Source organism: Malus domestica, chromosome 01, assembly GCF_042453785.1.
Source record: "Malus domestica chromosome 01, GDT2T_hap1".
NCBI classification, from domain to species: domain Eukaryota; kingdom Viridiplantae; phylum Streptophyta; class Magnoliopsida; order Rosales; family Rosaceae; genus Malus; species Malus domestica.
Window position 1 is genome coordinate 11,385,010 of NC_091661.1, and position 22,071 is coordinate 11,407,080.

General features: G+C 38.3%; 1 pseudogene; it reads left to right on the forward strand.

Annotated features, from left to right (window-relative positions):
- Positions 1–14,572: 14,572 nt before the first annotated feature.
- Positions 14,573–16,219, forward strand: LOC114826577 (tubulin-folding cofactor C-like; annotated as a pseudogene).
- Positions 16,220–22,071: the final 5,852 nt, after the last annotated feature.

Here is a 22,071-nt window from a genome sequence, read left to right on the forward strand (position 1 = left end):
TTTACTCAATTCCTTACAAGATACTCTCTATTTTCACACACATTTTCTGACTACACACCCTACACTAGTTATATGTGAGAAGATTGATGTAAACATGAAAACGATCACTCACATATATGTATAACAAAGAGGGCAATTTTCTGGAGTTATTCAACATGTTTAGATATGATCTCATGAATAGAATGCTACTACTTAGATGCAAGAACCAGTGACACCATATGCTCAAACCAATTCCAAACTCCACATATTGAAACGCTTAACACTCAAGTTAAAGTTAAGGGTTGTAACGGGGTTTAAGGGTAATGGCTAACAAAGAAAGGATAAGGATAACAAACGTTCTAAAAGCAATAGCAAGCAAAGTAATGAAATAGACACTTGGAATTCACTTAATAATGCAGAAATTAACTTTTAAACACAAAAGGAAGATTCAAGCAACACTTAGGGTCGAATTCAATGTTTTGGACCTTTTCTTCAACAAACAACACTTTAGAGCTTTTTTTTTCACATATTTTTCAACTCTTTTTCACTCTTTTCACAACTTTTCTTCTTTTCATTCTATTTTCCACGAATGTTTCTTTTTTTTCTTTTTCTTTTCTACCCGTGCCTTATTAAGGACTTTGGCACACACACACACACACAAAAAAGAATCACTTCCCCCACACTTGTTTTTCTGCAAAAGTTCAACAAAAGGAATTCCTTCTAAATTATGTTTTACTATGCTTCAAGAACAAGGGTATGGATGGTCCTAATCTAGGCTAGGTGAGGATAGTGTGGGTTAACAAAGAACATAGGCTACATAAAGCTCAACAGGATTAAACTTAAACACATAATGAACGGGATAGGCTTTTTGGCTCTTGGCTCACTAAAAAAATTTCATCTTGAATATGTGTTATGCAAATCAATAACATGCTTTGAATGAAATAGGCATGAGTTCTAGCATTTGGAACTAAATGATGAAACGCCTTCTAAGTAGCAACCAAGCAAAGAATAATGAGATCATGCAACGACTTTAGAAAACAATGATCCACAGATTATTAACTCTCCAAATAAACGTTTAGGCTCAAGTCTCACAAGGTTGTAGCGTACATTTGAGTACCTTCTTTCAAGCATGTTACAAAACTGATTTTTCCTTTATGATTGCATGTGAATTTATAAATTATAACCACAACCAAGCATACACCATAGAGTAAATCAAATTTTCATCCATGTTTATAACTCTCTTTAACAGTCATGTAATTAAAAACCAAATCCTCATCATTGTGTTGGAAGGTACCCTAAGACACAAATAAACATACAAAAACAACTCTTTTTGGGTTTTTCAAAACAATTTTTCAAATTTTTATGAGATTTTCGGATTTTTATGTCAAAACACACTGAAACACTCTAAAACAGCTTAAAAACACTTAAAATAGCAAGGAACAACACTAGAAGTAATGGGTGATAAACTCCTACGAATTTCATGCAAAACAATGGTTACCCCCCCACACTTAAATCAAACATTGTCCTCAATGTTTCAAGCATAAACTCACACAAAAACAAGCAAATAAACAAACAACGAATAAACATGACAAGTATAGCAAAGTAAAAAAAAAAAAAAAACAGACGGAGTAGAGTTTAAGAACGCAAATCTGGTTTTCGAGATAGATGATCTTGTTGACTTTCCACAGCTTTGATCTCGAACTGGTTTGGAATTCTGAGCGAGGAATATCAGAGTTCCTTGGTTTCAAATCAGACTCCTTCTGCTGGGTTGATTTGATTGTGCAATCTGCATTTTTCTCTGCTTGTTTCTTCTACACGGCAGACAGGCACGAGGTAAAGGTGTTGGTCTGTTTCTTTCTTCAATCTTTCTAAGTGCCCACCTCTTGCTTTCTTTCTCCTTGTCCCTAGCTGAGGATGAATTGGCAAATTGTCTCCACACGCTTCGAGGTATCATTTTCACTTCCCTTATCTGTTCCCTAGGCAGATGTGGTAGACGAAGAGGAAGCATAAAATGATGAAGATGAGTACTCGAGAGCAAGGCTAGGTAAGCAATCAGGAAGGGGTTCCAGGTAGTCGGTTCCAGATCGGAAGATTGATACCAAGTGCTGGCTAATTGCTCTCTTTCTCCTTGTCCCAAAACAACGACAAGGAGAAGGACAGGGAGAAAGCATGATATGAGATACTCTTGCTTTCAACCTTCATGATATGAAATACTTTTGCTTTAGATGAGTTTTTTGCAGAGGTACCCCAAGGAATAAGGAACACTGAGTGACTCGAGAGGGTTTGTTGGAAAAGCATTCTCGGAGGAGAAGAAGGGTTATGTATGTCTACCTTGCAATGGAGGGTGAGGGGTGACATTTATAAGAATTAATAACCGGTACTATTCTTTCATTCTTGTCAGCAATTGTTGGATGATTTAATAGTAAACTTCACGTGCTTTCTACTTAACAAGAGATCTTCGACAGATTGGCCGTAATTTCTGCAAGGCTGAGTGTGCATGTGACAGGTGCTGACACGTCTAGAAAAACAAGTGCCTCTTCGATATCTGGAATCGGCGCTTCGACAAACTGCCCAGATTTCTGCAAAGTTGACTCTGCATATGACAGATGCTGACACGTTTGGAAAAGCAGATGGTTGGAATCAGCGCTTCAACAAACTACCCGTGATTTTCGCAAAGCTTACTCTACATGTGACAAGCGCTGACATGTCTGGAAAAGCAAGTGCCTCTTCGATATCTGGAATCGGTGCTTAGACAAACTGCCCGTGATTTTCGCAAATCTGACTCTTCATGTACCAGATGTTGACACGTCTGGAAAAACGCTTCGACAAACTGCCCGTGATTTCCGCAAAGCTGACTTTGCATGTGACAAATGCTGACACGTCTGGAAAAGCAGATGCCTCTCTGATTTCTGAGCTTGCCTCTTTGATCTCTGAAATCCCGTCGAGTGCAGAGGTTGCATGTGACAAGTGCGGACAAATCTGGAAAAGAAGATTGGCCGTGGTTTCTGAGCAAGCCCAGCTTTTGGGAAAGCTAGCGCCTCTTTGATTTTTGAGTTGGCCTCTTCGATTTCTGAGCTCGCCTCTTTGATCTCTGAAATCCCATCACGTGCTGATTTTTATAGAGGTACGCTGGACGTTTAAAACACACTTGAATTTCTGCTTGTAAAAACTCCCTTCTTGCACTTCTACGATCTTGACTTGTCCGACCTCTTCTTTCTTGAACACCTCTGAAAATGTATGGCCCCTCCGACTGTCATTTTGACTTGAACCTTGGTGAAGAGGCAGCCTCGCCTTCTCCAGACAACATATGGCGCCCATCTTTTATATCCCCTACTGGTCCCCTTACCGTTGGGGATTCGGTGATGAAGAATGATATGACAGCTGCAGTGATGGCCAGGAACCTTGTCACTCCCAAAGATAACAGACTACTTGCCAAATGGTCTGATGAGTTGGCTGTTAAGGATTCTCTGGCTCTCAGTGTGCAGTGCACAGGTTCCATTTCTAATATGGCCCAACGTCTATTTGCCCGAACCCGTCAAGTTGAATCGTTGGCGGCTGAAGTGATGAGTCTCAAACAGGAGATTAGAGGGCTTAAGCATGAGAATAAATAGTTGCACAGGCTCACACATAATTATGCTACAAACATGAAGAGGAAGATTGACCAGATGCAGGAATTTGATGGTCAGATTTTACTTGATCATCAGAGGTTTGTGGGTTTGTTCCAACAGCATTTGCCTTCGTCTTCTGGGGCTGTACCGCGTAATGAAGCTCCAAATGATCAACCTCCGATGCCTCATCCTTCTGGGGCTCCGCCGACTGCTGAGGCTCCGCCGACTACTAAGACTTCTCCTAAGCAGCCTTTGTGAAGGCTCCCTCTTGTATTTATTTGCTTAATGTTCCTTTCCTTTTTTATGAATGTAAAAATACCTTGCATAACTGTCAGTGTTTCAAGAATAAACCCACACAAAAAACAATTAAACAAGCAACAGATAAAAATGACAATCAAGGCAAAATAAACGCAGTAAAGGGAAGGTTTTTAGAAACGCAAAACTGATTATAGAGCAATTCATAGATCTTCCTTATTTGAATACATGGGTTGCCTCCCAAGAAGCGCTTTCTTTAACGTCTTGCAGCCGGACGATACCTCCAGTCACACTCCCCTAGGTCCCATGGCATGGAAGTGATCTTCGAATGGAAGGTGATACTTGAAGTGATCCGGCAATGGTGTAAATTCTAGTGTGGGTGCCTGAATCATCAAAATCAGCAAGTTAATGGAAAACGTATGTAAAATTTGAGAAGATGACTTACTTGCTTTGTCCGACAAGAACTCAATGACAAACACCACTTCTTTGAAAGTTTCAGGGATATTGGACTTGGCCAGATTGAATGTGATGGTTAGGACTTGTCCCGTGTCATAAAATTCAACTTCTTTAGGAATGGTTGTCTCAAACACATCCTCTTTGATGCATTCTACATCTTCTCCAACCACTACTTTCTCTTGAATCATTCTTCTTGGTGTACAAAGTCCTTTGAACATTTCAACACAATCTGGAACTTGATTTGTTGCACCAAGAATTGGAATATCATTTTGCACCTTTAGGAAGGCTTCCACGATGTTTTTTTCACTCTCTTCTTTCTTGGGAATCAAAAACCTACGAGGAAAAGGGACGTTCGGAGGAATAACATTAGAATGAAATGAAATTGGGACGTTCTTACTTGTGATGGGTGGTTTAGAGGGCTTAAGGGGCTGCGGCAAGGGTTGTTCTACCCTTTCCGTGTGTATGTCTTCTTCCTCCTCCTCAATCAGCAGCTCCTCATCCACTTCTAGGCTATGTTTGGATGTTTTTAGGTTAGCTCCAACCTCCATAGCACTTCCCAAAATGATAGCATCATGGATTTCAAAATCTTCCTTCGAATTTTCAATAGTTGAGTTGGAGAGTTCACTTTGCTCTTGAATTTGTGCCATGAACTCCATAATCTACCCAGTTTGCTTCTCCAATTCACTCGTCTTCTTGGCTTGATTTTACATCTCTTTGTTTCAATTTTCTACTTTCTGGTTCAAAGAGGTGAGTAACTTATTAAACATATCATTATCCAAAGATGTACCTCAATTGAATTGGGCAGATTGTTGTGGTGGTTATGATGGTTCATATGGCCAGTGATAGAACTCATCCGATGGCGGCAGATATTCTTCTTGTTGTGAGCCCTACACCAAAGAGTTTAATTCATTAAGAATTTGATTGTAATCTATTGACGAACCTGAGTTTGATTAGGCATATTGTATATGAGGTTGTGGTGGCTGCATAGGTCTTGAATAGAACTCCTCATATGGCTGCCAATATGCTTCGTGTTGAACTTGTTGAGCTTCCCACCACATAGGGTTTGACTGATCACTCCAATCTCTTTGTGGACATTGATTGGCTTGATATCCTTGCTTATAAGACGCACCAAATGTAGGGACACTTTGCATTGTGGTCCTTTCAGCATACTGCGACAATTGAGAAGCAAGATTTGCAAATTGAGCTTGAATGCTAGCAAAATCCATGACCTACTTCTCTAGTATCTTAAATCAAAGAAAGATAACTAAATCAAATATCAAAAATTAAAATAAACAAAATAAAACCAAATAAGAAACTAAAAACAAAAGACATGAAAAGAAACAAAGTCAGTAACTAAAACAAAAGACACAAAAAATAAATAAAAAGAAACAACGGGGGATTAGCAAAATTGCTAATCCCCGGCAACAGCGCCAAAATTTGATGCGATAAAAGTTAAGCACTCAAATTAAACCCTCTTTTGACAATTGTAGTATATGTATAAGTAGGGATCATTCTGGACCGGGGATTAGGAGGGATTGCTAATCTAAACTAAACTGACTTACAAAACGAAACTTAAAAACACTTAACTAGACTCTATAGACTCAAAATACTTAAAAACACAAACTAAAATAGATTCTAACTAATTAGACACACTAAAGTAAAGGGGGATTGGGTTTTGGACGAAAATAAAGTACGACAAAACAAAAACTAGAACTAAACAGATTTGCACGAAATTGGTTGTTTTGGATGGATGATGGTCTAGCTAGAAGGTCTTTCTCCACACATGACACACTTGCATACAAATCAATCTCCAATTGCTTTTCAATAAACTATGATGCTCAACACCCCAGATTAACCGTGATGCACAAATTAACCCTCAGATTTTCCTTTACTCATTGAATTGGATGAATGCATGCGACAACCCAAATCATTCTCTAAAAGTCCCCTATATGAATGCATAATAGAGATACAATTAAAGATCATTACGTTCCATGAAAATCATAAGCGTTGACGAGGCAATTGTAACTATGAATGCATGATACGTTTGCCAAGAATTCAATTAACGCGATTGTGACAAGCAACCTTCACTACTCATGAATATAAACTTGTAACGATTAGGTGAAACTTATTTATATCCTAGCATCAAATTCATGCATGAAAACTAAGTATGCATCCTTAATAAACATACACAAATCCATTATGAATAAAATAGATAATTGAAATGCAATCACAACTTATCAAATCACAATTGGAAGAAATCAATTCATATTGCAAATATATTCATGGTTTCGAATTCTCCTCTAGCCAAAAGAGGTTTACTTCCTCATACTTGCAATTAAACAAAAACAATTGAAATTAAACATTGAAAACCAAAGTAGAATACACCTAGAATGCTCCAGCAATCCAAATTGAATGACTAGCACAACTCCAAGCAATCTCCTTGCTTGCAAATATGCGGCACCAAGGTGTGAGTGGTGAATGGATGGTCTCTTGTGGTGTTGGATGGATATAGGTGAGTTATGGTGAAGGGTGGAGAGTTGTGTAGATGATGTGGTGTCTTTGGATGATGGCCCCCAAATTATGGTGAAGGTTGGATGTATTTATAGGCTATAGAAAGGAGTGTATGGAGTTGTAATGAGTGGATGTAATGGGTGTAATGGATGAGTATTGTGGTAATGAGTGGATGTAATGGGTGTAGTGGGTGAATGTTTGGTAATGAGTGGATGTAATGGGTGTAGTGGATGAATGTTTGGTAATGAGTGGATGTAATGGGTGTAGTGGGTGGATGTTTGGAGAATGGATATGTTGGGTGAAATTAGTGGATGTAGTGGTAGGTGAATGGATGTGTTGGGTGAAATGAGTGTGCTAAAATGGTTATTTATAGGGAGAGGATGATGCACAAACTTCAAATTTCGTCCATTCCTTTTGCTCCAAGCATATGCTATCCATTCCATGCCCAAAAGTGCTCCAAAATGCTCCAAAATGCACTTTTTTGCCACATTAACCTTTTGGACCTACAAACACACGAAAATAGCTTAAAATAATAAAAATAACTACAAACTAACAACATAAATGCCAAGAAACAAGCTAACTAAGTCGCATAAATATGCTCCTATCAATGGGTGAAGTTGTAGTTAGATCGTCCTTTGTTCAATTAGATGGGGTGAAGTAGCTTGTTCCCTTAATTTCTCCAACTTCCAACCAATAATATTCAACTTATTATATATGAACCTGCAATTGAGTACTTAGCTACTTCCAAAACCCTTCCGCGACTCATACAAGTTGTCAAGAGTTCTACAAGGTACCGCTTGGTACATGGGACGGGACGGAACGGAGCGGGACGAGGCGTTCCATCCCACGTTTGGTGCGCCTAAAACAGGTGGAACGCACTGTTCCACGGAATGAGTTTTGGGTGAATTTTCGTTCCACTTCACCCCCTGGAACGACTCATTCCACATTCGTATAAGACAAAATTATAACCTCTCCATCTCCTTCTTCTTCCTCCTTGTTTCCATCCACGGGCATCATTGCTCCCTCTCCATTCCATCCCGTCCTATACGGTCCCATTCTGTTCCGTCCCGTCCCGTCTTGTCTGCATACCAAATGATACCCAAGGTACCGTTTGGCACGTAGAACGAGGCGTTCCGTCCCATGTTTGGTGCGCCCAAAAATCGTGGAACACGTTGACCTACGAAACAAAATTTGGCTGCTTTTTCATTCCACCTCCCCCTTGGAACAACTCGATCCATGCTCGTGAAACACAAAATTATAAAATTTTAAGACAAAAATGCCCCTTATCTTTTTCAATATTTACACCATCCAAATCACAAAACAAAACCCTATCATCTTCTTTTCCTCTTCTCTGCCACTTGCATCTCGTAGGTATCTCGCAACCTTCCTCCTCATCCTTTCCCATAGTGTGAAATCCCATTCCCGGATTTCACTGTTATAATCTACACATTGTTATTATTGAAATTTTATGTTATTTTTTGGAATTTATATTAATTTATTTGGATTTAGATTTTAATTAAATTAGTTACGAAGTTTGAAGTTTGGAAATTAATTATTTAAATTCCGTAGACCTTTCGAGGTCATAATTTATATTTTCGAATAGAGCTCGATCCCACGAACGCATAGGCGAAAGCCGTTTGTAAGTCTGGATTATAACAGTATAGTTACGGACGTTTAAAGTTGTGATACTATAGATTTTAGGAATTAATTATCTCCCACTTTGTGGGTAAGGGCCCAGATCGATATGGGGTTAAGAGGACCAATTAGAAACAAGAAAGGGAGGAGCAACCAATTAGAAAATGAGGGGGGAAAGGAGAGAAAAAAAAAGGGGGGGGAAACCGGGTCTCATGACCCGTGCAACCCAACGGGCGAAAGCCATGGAATCCGGTGGCTTCCAAGCCAATTTCTAGCGAGTTAAAGTGCCTCACCACCTGGAATTCATTCCTCCACCCCAAATTGGAGGAAAATTGGCCCCGAAATGGTGAACACTTACACGAGGTGCGACGAGCTCATTGTGGCGATCCACCCAAATTTGAAAGTAACTCCGACCACCACCACCACCACCACCAATAGACTCCCCTCAACCTCAGGAACAAAGTCCATGCATTGGTTGGGATGTCGGAGCTGTTATGGAGTCGAATAGAGGACACCCAAATTCTAGGGTTACGGCGGGTTTATGGCGATTTGAGGCTTTTCTTGGCCAAATTGGACTTGGCCACAAGTATAAAGTTTGCTCTACTCACTGATATCTACATTTTTGTAAAATTTGGTAATTTTTAAAATAGTTGAATTTTTCGGTGAGTTGTGGCGGCCGACCGCCATGTGCGGCGGCGTGTGCGGCGGTGGACCGATGATGTCTTTTTAAGTCCAATTAGATGCCCTGAATTCATAATTGATATCTGTATGAAGTAGTTTGATTGTTTGAACTTAGTTTCATTACGATACATCACTTGATCAAAATTTGAATCGACGATCTGACCGTTGGATCGTCACCAAACTTTAATGCATTATAGAACGTAATATTTGAAGATAGTTGGAACTGATGGATCAGGAATCTGATGTATGAATCTTCCTGGATTGGATTTCTAAGTTAGTAAAATTAATTGTTAACCGCCACCTAATTCTAGCAATTGGCGGAGATCTGACCGTTGGATCTCGATGAGAATTTAGTATGTTGTTCTATGAGAATAATAAGGACCCTAAGAAGTTACAGGTCCAAAATCCGGTGGGCGGATCTTTCGGATCAAATTACGTGGAGTTGCGAACCCTACCATTGACCGAGAGTTGACTTTTGGTCAACATGTCTCGAAACGTTCTGGATGCTAGAATTGGTATTACCAAGGACTAAGTGAAGTCTAGTGGACCCACATTGGTTAAAGAGTGACTTAAATATAGGGGGTAGGGTTATTACCTTAAATTCTTATATTAGTATCCGTTGTGAATACGAATTGGTTTTATAAGTGTGATTTCTATTGAAATGTGATTTTTTTATATTTAGCCATAGACCTATGTTTATGAAACATGATTTGGCTTGTGTATTGATGATGTTTGTGATATATATATATAAGTGTGTTTAATTATCTTTTTAATAATGTGAATGATAATTATGATGAATGTTATGACAATTATGGGATCGACATATTGTTTGATAATTATTTGGATATGATTGCAAACTGAATACCGATTTGAACTTGGCATTACTACCTTGCATGAGATGGAGATGAAAGTTAGGAGATGAGTTAGGTACTTTATTAGATTTTGAGTAGAAATAGTAATTAAGGGAATTCCTTGTATTATGCTCCATATGACTAGATGCTGGTTGATATGTGGAATTGATAGTGTGAATGCGTATAATTATGTATAATGTGTGATGCTGAGACTACACCATGTAGTAGTGGTACATGGATGGTCCTGCTTGGTATATCCGCGATAGGGGACCATACGCATGCTAGGAGTGATCATGCTTGGTATATCCGCGATAAGGGACCATACGCATGCTAGGAGTGATCATGCTTGGTATATCCGCAATGGGTGATCACTACCTAGAGCTATATGATACAGTCCTGCTTTGTATATCCACGATGTTGGACTGTTAGGAGTGATCATGCTTGGTATATAGGTGATCACTGCCTACGGTATAAGACTATGCATATGGTTCTGCTTGGTATATCCGCGATGGGGAACCATACGCATATAAGGAGTGATCATGCTTGGTATATCCGCGATGGGTGGTCACTACCTAGAACTAAGATGTGATCCTGCTTGGTATATCCGCGATGGGGGACCATATGTATTCAGGGGTGATCATGCTTGGTATATCCGTGATGGGTGATCACTGCCTGCACGATGAGATTATACCTATGGTTCTACTTGGTATATCCGCGATGGGAGACCATACGCATTCTAGAGGTGATGATGATTAGTTGTATTTGATACATTTGATAGGTGATCATAGTTAATTTGGTTCCGTTGAGTGGTCCGGAACCCAGAGGTTGTTGAATTTCGTGGAGTGGTCTAAAATCCCATTATTTGGAGAAGTAGGCTTGGCCTAACTGTGTCACTCTAGCCTTAGTTTTATATGTATTTGTGAAAATGGTTTCGAGAATCTTGTGAATTGAGTTAGAAAAGATGTTGAACGTCTGGGTGACTCCTTCGGGATTTTCTACGATTCGATTATGATTTCTTAAAGTATGAATTTAGAAGATATGGGAATGATTGTTATTACTTTGATCAAATTAATTAATTAATGTGGCTAGAGAATGGTTTTGTGTTTTGTCGGTTCTTAATTATGATTTGTGAAATGCGATATCATGATGAGACATAATGATTTATATGTTGGATGGGAGAGAAATCGAGTTTTTATGGGGGTTTGTTATGTAGTTTGAGTCCAGGAATTTCATGTTGTCAGGTTATAATAAATGATTGAAGAATGCTATGCTTTTCTACTTGAACTTAGTGGAATAAACGTATGATTTTGTGATAAGTGAACTACGAATGTCTTGAACCTTATTGAGGGTACGTTGGCAGTCTAACGAGGAGGTTAGATGCAGCCATAAATTAAACGAAAAATTACTTTAAAATTCGATTCTCAAGTTGTGATTTGCCATATCCCGGAGGTGGATATGTGAGATATACGAGTATTTGGTGTCGTCACGTGTCGATCCTGGACATATGTCGGAATCGGGGCGTGACACGTAGCCTCTCTTTTCTCTTCCCTACGGAGTGGAACTCAAAGCTCTGCGTCTCCAGGTTCGATCTCTGCATCCAATTCCAATCTCATTTTTTTTTCTCACAATATTATCTGATCCTCTGCAATCGATAATCTGGTTCTAATCTGCCATCTTCTCCTTAAAACCTAGGTTTTGCTCTCAAAGTTTTGATCTTTACATTTTTCTGCTGTAACTTTTTTCTGGGTTTTGGTTTTTAAGGGGCTTGAAGGTTGATTTGTTTGCTTTTGATGTAGTTCCTGTTGATTTCATTGGATGATACGATATACTGAATGATCTAGTTTGGTTTGGATTCATAATCTAGGTTTTGAATTGGGATTGATTGTTCAAGTAATTTTTAATTCTGTTGATTGTCTGTTTTCTGAGTGTTTTTTGATTGTCTGAATTGGGTATAATGATTGTCTGTTTATGTTGCTAGGAAACTGCTCAAATTAATAAATCATTTTAATTTGATTTTTGTGTTGTGATTTGACCAGGTTTCAGTTTAGTAATGAGCTTTTGCTTTGTTAGACTAATGAAATAGTCTTCATTTTTTTTTTTGAAATTTTGATTCGTTAGACTGATTGGGTTTTCCTTGTGTGTTTATTGTGCGTAGTGTTGGATAATGTTTGATTAACTTTGGGATTTTGTTTCCATTTAGTTTTTCCTGTGGAAGAGTGAGGGCATTTACTATTGATTTGGAATTGAAGAAGTAAACTTTAAACCTTTCCATGGTGTTGAATTTCAAACCTCTAGCATATGCCCGAAGAATTTCATTATCTTCAACCAGACTGATCATCGAAGTCAAATTATGTTCAATCCTGAAATTGCCCACAAAATTACTGGTCCTGCCTTTAACTTCTGTGCAACTTACATCCAAGACAATCTGGGATTGATAGCTTGTTGAAAGTTATCTAGTTTTTAATTAATTGGGGTTTTCTAGTGCTTATTGTAAGGTATATGATGCATGGGTAAGTTAGTCATTTAATATTTTGGTTCCGTTCCGTCCAATGTGTACCAAATGCAGAACGAAACAACCATCCCGTTCCATCCTACGCGTACCAAACATAACACGGAATCTTAGTTCCGTTCCGTCCCATCTGCTTACCAAACGGTACCCAAAGGAGAAGGTCATCCGTATATAAGCTAACCCGTGCCAAGGAAAGGCTTCCATGCAGAGTAAATGTGTGAAAAACTTTGCAACATTCTGTAGCTTTTCGTTTTTAGTCGTTGGATCGTGAATACTGTTGGACAAAGCTCTTATCAAAATTATCGGATGGATTTGTTGAATGCCCCTCCTCCTCATCAGCAACATATGTTTCCCAGAAAACCATCACATCAAATTCAAAATTTAATTGGCTTTGCCAGCTGACCCGCATAATTTGTTTTCAATAAGAGACTACTAGGATTAGCTCATTACAATGCTTAGCCCACTCCCTCGCTCCTTTAGCATAGGTAATATCGTTTGTTAAAAAAATAAAAATTCATACTTTTGCTACAACCTGATTTCAAAATCATTTAATATCCTCTTTTAAAATTCCAATTGACTACAATGTGATTTTAAAGTTTTGAATATTCTTTTAAATTTTAAATTTTAAATTTTTGGACAAATACTAAGGAGATTCTATTAAAAGTAAGACTCTTTATGGATTCACCTCCATCTCATATTGTTGACACAATTCTCATACTAACATAATAAACTATTGTGTCAAAAAGATAAAATGAAGGAGAGCTTGAAAAGTCCCAATTTGAATAGATCTCCTTTGCATTTGTATAAATTTTGTCAAGGGAATTCGGTTTCTTCCAGTTTTACCCCTGCTAAGTTTGCATTATTACGTTTTTACACGGACAAAGAGACCCCGCACTCATCTCTTTCCTCCTGATTTCTTCCTGTCTGGCCATCGTCCTGTTTTACCTCTGCTGACTCGGTGCGACTTCTCACCAAGCAGCCACTCTACTCTAGATCTTTCAAATTGAAGTTCCTCTCCTTCAACCTTTGCATGTTGGATTTCACATCAATAGCATCTCCCTATAACCTTGGAGCTTTGTTCGGATTCAAGCTTTCCGATGGTAATTGGACGATTCCTCCGACGCATGCCATCAAGGTTAGTCTGAAATGATTCCTACCTTATTGACCTATTGCATGTCAAAATCGGCTTCAAATTTGTGATTTAATATAATTGGGCTTTTGAAAAAAATTTCATGATTTTGTCTAATCCAATTTAACGATTAGAAATTTCACCTGGGGCCTGCAATTTCATCTGCTCCAAACAAATAGATTTTTTTTATTCTGAATTTAGAAAATTATATTCGAATTTGTTTTACATCTGATTCAGTTGGTTTCCTTGTGTTTTTGGTGTTTCCTGGCCTGAGTTGTATATAAAGAAAAAGAGTGATTTTTTTGTAACGTAAAGAGTTCATCAGGATCATAGACATAAGTCTAATATTATCAAATATGATGCCGAGTCCTCCTGCATTCATATAATTACATTTGTGAGCTGCTCTTCTTGGTTTTTGTTGATTTTGTTTGCTTATCTGGTATATACAAGAAGATCAGTGACACTGCCACCAACATTATCAATTTATACATGAAAAACGTAACACTTGGGTCAATCTAACCATTTATTTTGAGCACATCACATCAGCAAAATAATAAAACATATGACAACGAGGTTTTTTTCAAGTCAATTTTTTGTTGGCATGTTGTTGTTCATGTAAGTGTTGATTGATAAATGCGAGTGCTTTTGGCATTTTATGACAAAGAAGAAGAAGAATGGTATGTATGCTATAAGAATTGAGATATGTGAATTGTATGGAGGTAAGCAACAATTATGTGATTGTTTTTTCTCTAAAAAGATTGGGTGACTTTTTGATATATCGTTCATTACGAAACAAGGAAGAACATGAAGAAAATGATATGATCTCTAACTATTTAACTTTGTTACAAGCAATATTGTTTGGTGAAATAGTTGTGTTAAGATATTAGAGAAAATTAAAAATATTTAAAATTAATTTTGAGGTGGTTCTCATTCTCCAAGTGAAATCCAGATATCAATTCTCAAGATGAATGGTGCCACAAAGTGGCATATGAAGCAAGGCTCTAGTTAATTTGGCTTAAACCCAAATACCGAATTCCCTCGTTTTTCTCTCAAATTCTGCACATTTTCGCTTTCTCAAATCAACCCCATTGCTGCCATCGATGGAAAATGAAGATGAAGTAGCTCTTTCATCAAACCCTAACCCTAACATCCTAGCTACAGATCAATCCCTCGAAAAGAAGCACCAATCAATGCTCAACCGCCTCTCCAACCACCACCAAACTCGGTTAGACAGCTCACTCACCCACCGATCTGCCGACTCGTCCTCTTCCCCTTCATTCGAGTCCACATCAACTTTCCTCTCCCGCTTTTCCAACTCCAAGAGCTCCATCGTGTCCTAATTCGCCCAATGCCGGCTCTCTGACCCGAATCAAGTCAAATCCCACCTCGACCAAATCTCCTCCTCCATCTCCGATCTCTAGAAGCTTGTCGCCGAGAACTCGTACTTCTTACCCTTCTATGAAGTTCGGTCCTTGCTCAAGACGACGTCGGATTTGAGGCAGAGTCTCAAGGTTTTGAGCCCCGAGTTGTTACCCTTCTCTTTCAGAAAGAAACCCACCATAAAAGACCCAATCACCGAACCCAAAGAGGAGGAGAAAGTGCAGGAACCTGAGAAGAAATCGGGTTTTCGCGTTCCAGACTCCCCGGGTTTCTGGAACAAGAAATGAGAGATTTTGGTGCATAATTTTAAGGGATCAGAAGTGGGAGAGTCTTCGATTTTGAACCTTGATTCCTGTGAGGTGAGGCTAATGGGCTCCGTGAGAGCACTTTTTGTTCACAGATTAAGGAATTGCAGGGTTTATACTGGCCGTGTGATAGGTTCAGTTTCGGTTGATGGTGTTGAAAGGTGTGTTTTTGTGATGGCCTCGCATCAAATTCGGATTCACAATGCAAAAACGAGTGATTTTTATCTGAGGGTGAAGAGCTGGCCAATAATTAAGGATAGTTGTGGGGTGAGGTTTGCGCCGTATTATTTGACCTATAAAGGAATTGAGAAAGAGCTTAGGGAGGCCAGTCTTGACGAAGAGACAGAGAAATGGAGCAACGTGGATGATTTCCTATGGTTGCGGGCAATTCAGTCACCCAATTGGTTTGTTTTGCCGGAGAATGAGAGCCTTGGTTTGATTGATATTTCAAAGTCCTAGGAGAGTTAGTCTGCTATCCATTTTGTTTGTCACTAGGGTGTGCTTGGAGTACAAAGGTAACATTCATTTGTTGTATTTGGTGTTAATTTATATATGGATTGCGGAAATGTTAAGTCTATTGGTTTCTCTAGCTTTCTGATTACTGATTAGTGTCCTGTTACTTAAGCCTATAGTTATATGAATTTACATTCTTAGTCAGTTTCCAGGTTATCTGCCAAGATGATTATGATGTTGCAATGTGAAATTGTGGGAACTTGGAACTAGCTCATGTTGGATGAGATTGGTTCTGGAAAGGGTAGTGGAAAAGATATGGCAATCTCATTGCTCATACCCAATAAAGAAGTCAATACACCTTTAGTTTGAGATTTTTATTTGAAATGTCTTGTTTAAATACATTATTTTGTTCTGGAGACGCGGGGCCTGGATTTATAAAATATTTTCCTTGGCTGTGAGTTTGATGATCTGCGGTGTCTGTTGTGTGGGTTGTTAACGGTTGAAATTATAGACATGTAAAAGTGAAGTCTCAAGTTATATAAACTTTTGTTTTTTTGACATAGTAAGCTGATAACTATAGGTATGTTGTAGTTTGAATCCCAAAATGACAAATAGATGTTTAGCAATGGGGAAAGAATTCAGATGATTCGTTTAACATTTTCAATTATATTACAGGCACCTTGGGATTAATTCCTGTCTCTATATTTTGTTCTCATTGAAATGGTGCTACTTATATGACAAAGATTTTTACATACTTGATGTGCATGTAGCTTGATCTACAGTTTATGTTTGGTTGTTAGCATTGACTACTTATTTGCTCCCCCTTATGAGCTTTAGTGTATATTTTGTATTCTCCCTTTATTTGAGATTAAAGTTTAATAGAGTGTAAGTAGATCTAGTGGAAAGGAAAGCATATTCTTAGATTGCTAGGGATTAAATTTAGAATTAACCCTAGCATCAAACAATATTTTCTTTTAATATGAACAATTTCAGAAGTATTCATGTTTAATAAACAACCCTTTCTTTCGTTTTGTTTTTAAAAATTTATCAATTGATTGACCACTTTCAGTTGGTTTTCATGAGTAGGAAGTGAAGTACTTGGGTTATGATTCTGTAAGGTTCTCGTTTAGGAAAATAATTCATTGTTTTCAATTGAGATTTGTATGTTTCCCCCTGTCACAACCCTTTCTCTGGGAACTTGCTTTGGCACTCTTAAGATGGTGAAAAGGACTTGATGGTAGTCCGCATCTTGTGAGTTCCTGTTTGAGTCAGTTAACTTCCTTTCTGTAAATGTCTGCTGGTTTCAGGAACATATCGCATCTGTTTGCAAATATGAAGTCTCTTGCTGTTGGATTGAGATTTAGATAGTACACTTGTTATTCTTTTGGTGCTCAAATTTCTTGCTAAATATTCCAGGATTTAAGTTTAGACTGTTCTACCTAATAAATATCATCTTTGTCTCGTGTTCGAGACAATAATTGAAGACTAGCAATCGGAGCATCATCAATATGGGAATTACATAAAAGTTCCTATTAACTTAATTATGTCATGACTAAGAATGTAGGTATTTTTCAGTTGCAATACTCCTTGGATCGAATGCTTTGTGATTATAATATCGTTTGCCTCTTCTTGTACTAGGATTAGGACTACATAAACAGTGCTCAAGTGATATGTTCTTTTTTTATTATTTTCATTTAAACATTGCCAGTCTTTCGGCATATACTTATTCAAATTGCTGTTTAGTTTCTAGTTTCTACAACTAGCTTATTATTTCGGCATTGGTGGCAGCCCATAGAACAGTCCCTGATCTATTTCGTTCTAAGATGACGAACTTAGGATCAGATCTTTCTGATAAAGTACAGACATTCCTGAGATTTTGCAGTCAACATAGAACTCATACGTCTCCATTTCATCATGTTCACAACTCTTTAGATCTAGGAGGTTAGTGTTAGTCTAATGGAATGTCGGTGTTAGTACACAAAATCTCAAGTAGGTTAAGGTAATCTACTCTATATTTCGTTTTATCGTAATAAAATCCTGTATTTGTCTTTGGTTACCATTATCTAGACCCGAATCAAGTTGAAATTCCACTTCTTTTGTTGACTTTAAACTTGTCTTGTCGACTTTGAAATCATATAATCCAAATGTTAAGTCATGTTGCTTAGTAGGTAAGGATTCTATTGATATGTGAAAGCGAGCTGCCAGCCTTGGTGTCTTAATTATGCTTCAAGCATGATTTCCAGCAAATGTTTATAATATATATATGTGTAGGCCTTTAATGGAAGGGGTGGGATTAGTTATGGTGTCCACACCACATCAAACTTCAATGATTCAAACCGTCTATTTTTCAAGTTGGACCTCATAGATCATCCTTGCAAAATATTAACCAAATCGGAAACAATTGAGATATCTAATTAAGTTCAAAGAAATTGACGAACATTTTGTTTTACAAGAAACAATAAAATTTTGTCGTGATAATTAAATAGGCAAATAATTTCGGATTAAATTGAATTTTTGCAAGGATGATTTATGAATCGAGACTTATAAAATAGAAGTTCGGCTCGTTAAAGTTCAAGGTGGAGTGGGCTCTACAACTAATCCTCATTTTTACTCAAAAATGGGGATCCCTTTGGATAAAATGCTTGTGTGTGTGTGTGTCTCTATATATATATATGTATGCTCATATATATAGGTGTAGAATTTGGGGATACACGTTTTGACACACCTTTTGTGAAGCCCACTTTGGGAGACTTTTAGGTTCGGCTGGACTTAAGCTTTGGTGGGTACCCTTTTGCTTCTCCTGGTTTGTTTGTGTACCAAGTCTCGGGATACCTTGAAAGAATTAGCATGGCTTAGGAAGTATCTCGGTTAGATCAATGACTCAAAGATAGCATGATTAGGCAATAAAAACTTGCCCAAGCAAGGCGTGGTGTGGAAGCTAGGAGTTTATCAGTTTAACTTGAGAAAAATTTGCATGGGTGCATGGTTATGGAGGGTGGATAATCTAGGTTTCTTGAAAATCTAAGGATGCTTTTATTGACTGAGGAAACTCAGAAGAAATCTAAAGGAACCTTTAACATCCTAGAAGGATGATTGCCCTAAGGATTCAAGATTGTATGCACTTGGAGAAAGACTTCCTTGCTTGGTGCGATACAATCTTGAGTCCTTCCCTTTCTCTCCCTATTTTTGCGTTTCGTTGTCTCCCTATGTTGTGTCGTTTCTTCCTTTTACAGGTGGAGGGTATCTTTCCTAGGTTTCCCCGTTTCCTCTTGTTTTGGCTACTATCTTTTCCGTAGAGCAGTTCCACCGCTACTCTTAACACGACACCCAAGCCAAAAAATGGACCGGCATCTATGAAATTTGCTCCAATCCAGCCCTTTAGGTTGGCACGCAGCCCAAGCCAGGCCATAGGCTAGCCCAGGATCAACAGAGGAAGGAGACGGCCCATCTGACGCCATGTTGATGCCAGCGTGGCGTCAGAGGCCATTTGAATTTTTTTTTGCACTAGGCGGGTGGCAAGCACACTCGACTGGGCATGCGTCGCCGACAGGAATTTAAACAAGGGGCCCCGCATGCGCAGGCGCACTCAGCCAACATATCAGGAGGTCATGTGGCCCATCCTGGGCCGTTGGATTTCCAATGGCTAATTTTCTGGACCGTTGGATTTCCAACTGTCAAAAAAATTTGAATTTGAATTTTGATCTGGACCGTCCGATCACAAATCAACGGTCCACGTCCCCCCCCCCCCAAAAAAGGCACAACAGTCAGAATTATGACCGTTGGCCACGTGGCACCTTATAGGCTGTTGGATTTAAATATCTTTCAAATCCAATGGTCCAGATTAATTAACTAAATTAAAATTTATTAACACTTCTGAAAAATTGTTAAAAAATACAAAAAAAAAAATTATTTATGTTTTCTATAAATACTTAACCCTCATCTTCCACCTTTAACCTCACCAAATAAACTTAAAAAAAATAAAAAAAACAACATTCTACAATTACATAACCTCACCATATAAACTTAAAAAAAAAACACATTAAATAAGATTACATATTGTAAACTTACCAAATAAACGTAAAAATAAAAAACACCAATTAAATTTACATAACCTCACCAAATAAATTTAAAAAAAAAAACACACAAATAAAATTACATAAACTTAAAAAAAAATACACTTTATTCTTCAACCATCCCATATTTTAATTATCTTCACCTTCTTGCAATCCCCACTGGTGCTCAATCAAGTCATTCTGGCGGGTTATGTATGGCTTTTGCACTGAAGTGTACCACTGAACGATCAATTCATTGTAATGTCCATCTCATTCCAACAGCTCGTGTTTCCGGTCATGAGCATAGTAGATACGTGTTCTTGAATTGTTCATTGGATCCGGCTCGTATTCATCGATGGCATCATAATCATACTCATCTTCCACAATCATGTTGTGGAGAATAATACACGTCATCTTGATGGATCGAAGAGCCTCGACATCAAACATTCTAGCAGCAACCTTGACAATTGCCCAATAAGCTTGCAGGATACCAAAACAGCGCTCGAAATCCTTCCTACACTCCTCTTGACATTTTGCGAAGTGTTTTTCTTTCACTTTGTGGATGTGGCACGATTTTGACAAATGTTGACCACCTTGGGTAAATGCCGTCTGCAAGGTAGTATGGTCCCTCATATTTATGACCATTAACCCAATATGTGCATCACGGCGATTTTCCTTGCAGCAGTTTGTTGAACATTGGAGATTGGGCAAACACATTTAGGTCATTCTGAGCTCTTGGAACACCAAAAAAAAGCATGTCAAATCCATGTATCAAATGAAGCCACTGATAGGAGCATATTTATGCGACTTAGTATGTTTGTTTTCGTGCATTTATGTTCTTAGTTCTTAGTTATGTTAGTAGTTTAAGCCATTTTCGTGTGTTTATAGGTTCTATGGGCCAAGGATGCAAGAAGATGCATTTTGGAGCATTTTGGAGCATTTTTGGGCCAAGATTGGATGGTGCAAACATGGAGACATGAGGATGGACGAATTTGATGATTCAAAGGGCTAGAAATCTGCATGTGTGTGTGCAAAGTGTTGGCCTACAACTTCAAACATCATAGATGCCATGTGATGGCAGAAAATGTGTTTATTGCTAGCTAAATGGATGAAGAACATGTATGTGCAAGTATAAACACCACATGGGCAGCAAGAAGGAAAGAAAACAGCAACACACACACCACATGGGCAGCAAGGAATCATAAATTAAAGCATGGAAGAGTGGGAAGTGATGAGGACAACACAAACACACACACACATGCACACTCACGGCAAGAAGAATGGAATCAGCAAAGGGGAGTGAATGGACAGTAGAAAAAGCAAAGAAATTAGACCACTATGAAGTGGATTTCTTGTTGGTCTCCCACTTATAGCTTTGGGTGGCTTTGGCATGATTATTTCTAGGTGGAAAGAGCACAAAAACAGCACGCACACATGCAAAACAAAGCTGGCAGCATCCTTCCCTTCCCTTGCCGTGAGATTCTTGTGTCCATTACCTTGCAATTCTTTTCATTTCCAACCTCTATATAAGCACCATTCAGCCTTCAAGGAAGACACACAGAAATTCATACACATTTACATTAGTTCCAAGGCTTGCAAAGAAGGAGGAGTGCTTGGAGTTGTGCTAGCTATTCCATTGGAGTTGTTGGAGCATTCTAGGTGTATTCTACTTTGTTTTTCTATGTTTAATATCAATTGTTTTTGTTTAATTGCAAGTATGAGGAACTAAACCCCCCTTGGCTAGGGGGGGATTCAAAACCATGTTTATGCTTGCTATATGATTTGATTACTTCCAATTGCGTTTCTTGAATTGTGAATTCAATTTACTTATCCGTTCGTATAAAAACTAATTTGTGTATGTTGGTTGAGAGTGCACGCTTAATTTTCATGCATGAATTTGACGCTAGAATATAAGGGAGTTTCACCTAATCGTTATGAACTTATATTCACAAGTAGTGAAGGTTGCTAGTCACAATCACGTTAAGTAAATTCTTGGCATAAGTTTCATGCAAATCATAGTAACGAGTGCCTCGTCAATGCTTATGTTTTTCATAGAACTTAATGATTCTTGCTTGTATCTCTATTATGCAATTCATGTAGGGAACTTGTAGGGAATGTTTTGGGTTGTCGTATGCAATCATCCAATCTAATAACTTGTTGAAAAACTGAGAGTTAATTAGTGCAATTCACGGTTAATTTGGGGCGTTGAGTATTCATAACTTATCGAAAAGCAATTGGAAATCATTTTGTATGCAAGTGTGACATGT